At 44.4% G+C, this 2,331-nt stretch overlaps 1 pseudogene; it reads right to left on the bottom strand.

The window, feature by feature from the left end:
• Positions 1 to 6: 6 nt before the first annotated feature.
• Positions 7 to 2,291, bottom strand: LOC129116189 (protocadherin alpha-2-like; annotated as a pseudogene).
• Between the last annotated feature and the right edge of the window lie 40 nt (positions 2,292 to 2,331).

Raw genomic sequence — 2,331 nt, 5'->3', positions numbered from 1 at the left:
TAAAGTCTGAGTTCTGGTAAAAGTGTCTCCTCCGTTAATACTGATCAGCTCATCCACCCACAAGGGAAACTGTTAAGAAAACCACTACTGCTCACTCCCTTCAGTGTCTGAGGCCTGAACACACGTCTACTGCTGGAGTAGCCTTAGAGTAAGACCAGCTCCCGGGTGGGTGGTGATCATTGGGGGCGCTGTACCTGCTGAAACTGCCGCCTGTCCCCTGAGAAAGCGATGAACTGATGAGGGTCAGCAGAAAGATCACCGACACCGACACAATGGAGATCAGCAGATACAGGTTTAAATCAAAGAAGCTGTCCTCCTTTATGTCCACATGTTTCTGAACTGAGTCTGATGTCAGCTGTGCTTTCAACCACCACCACTTCAATAGACACAGTAGCTGACAGAGTGGTTCTCCGTTATCAGAAACCAACACCACCAAGGGTGAGTTTTCAGGTCATTGTCACTCATTCTCCTCTTGGTCCTGATCTCTCCGGTGCTGGTTCCGATCCGGAAGAGGTTGTTTCCTTTGGGCTCAGAGAGGTGATAGGAAAGCAGCGCATTGTATCCAGAGTCTGCGTCTACAGCCCTGATATTTGCCACAAAGTATCCCGCTCAGCAGAATAGGGATGGTCTCACTGTTAACGGAGCCGTGCTCAGAATAGGGCTGAGAATCGTGGGACTGTTGTCATTCTCATCCAGGATTAAAACGCTCACAGTCACGTTGCTGCTGAGCGGAGGAACACCAGAGTCTGTGGCCTGAACTTTAAACTGAAACGTTTTCAACTCTCGTAGTTAAAAGACTGCAGACTGACTATGTCTCCAGTCTCTGAGTTGATGTTTAAAATTGTTGGTATTTGAATATTTTTCTGGGAACTATCCAACAACTTGTAAGTCAGTTTTGAATTACTGTTCAGATCAGGATCAAATGCAGTTATTGTATGAATAATGGAGCCCATTGGACTATTTTCTTTCACATAAACATTAATCACAGGCTCCATAAATTGAGGTGCATTATCATTGACATCAGAGACATGAACAGTAATGACCCTGATACTGGACAGAGGGGGACTTCCTCCATCCGTGGCTGTAATAGTGACATTGTACAGAGAAGTGTTTTCTCTGTCCAGTGGTCCATCTACTACTAATGAATAGTCATTGTTGTAGTTGGAATTCAGTTTAAACGGAACAGAGCCAACTACCTTACAATTAGTCACGCCATTGTTTCCTCCATCTTCATCACTCACTGTAACCAAAGCAACGATTGTCCCGAGCTCTGCATCTTCTTTTACTGGGGTCATGAGTGACGTCACAGATATTTCTGGAGCATTGTCATTCACATCAATTATTTCTATCAGTAGTTTCGCATGCGCACTGCGAGGGGAGGTGCCTTGATCAGTTGCTTGAACTCTAACTTCATAAGCAGGCGTCTCCTCATAATCTAATGTTCCCTTCACTGTGATTTCTCCTGTTTCTGAGTTCAGATCAAAAATGTTTGACAGATCAATATTTCCTCGTTTGAACAGAGAATAAAGGATTTTACTGTTCATGCCCTCGTCTAAATCTGTTGCATTTAAATTTATTATCTCTGTTCCATGTGCAGTATTTTCGGGTACAAGTACTTTATATAGCGATCTGCTGAAAATTGGTGTATTATCATTGGCATCTATAACATTTACATTAATATGCAATGTACCAGATCTGGCGGGTTTACTCCGTCTACAGCCGTCAAGAGCAGTGTGATCTCCGGCTGTTTCTCTCGATCTAACGCTTTCTGCAGCACTAGCTCAGCAGACGCACCGTAGTTCTCCTCCACTCTGCACATCAAGCGAGAAATACTCATTTTGGCTCAGCTTGTAGCTCTTCACTGAGTTACTGCCTAAGTCTGCATCTTCTTGCTACTGGGAGAAGATATCGTTCCCCGGTGACATTGATTCGAGAATGTTTAACGAATACGACTGTTCAATGAATTCAGGCGAGTTATCATTAATGTCCAAAGCATGACCTCCGATACGGTGTACATTCATAGGATTGCGTAACACAGCCTGTATACTCAGCAAACATTGTGCCGTGTTCGGACAAAGCTCCTCTCTGTCAATCCTCTCGTCAACAAAGAGGTTCCCGGTCCGCAAATTCACGTTGAAATATGTCTTACTGTAACTGGAAACAATACGTAGATCCCTGCTTTCTAGATCCTGTACATTCAAGCTCAGATCCTTTGCGATATTCCCGACCACGGTGCCTGTGTTCACCTCTTCAGAAACGGAGTAAGATAATTGCGAGGCAGACCAGTCACAAAGACACAGCAGTGCAACGACATGAATCCAGACGTATTCC

The sequence above is a fragment of the Anoplopoma fimbria genome, unplaced genomic scaffold (assembly GCF_027596085.1).
Source record: "Anoplopoma fimbria isolate UVic2021 breed Golden Eagle Sablefish unplaced genomic scaffold, Afim_UVic_2022 Un_contig_12922_pilon_pilon, whole genome shotgun sequence".
In the NCBI taxonomy this organism is placed as follows: domain Eukaryota; kingdom Metazoa; phylum Chordata; class Actinopteri; order Perciformes; family Anoplopomatidae; genus Anoplopoma; species Anoplopoma fimbria.
Note: the sequence above shows the minus strand (reverse complement) of the source record. Positions and strands in the feature narration are given on the sequence as shown.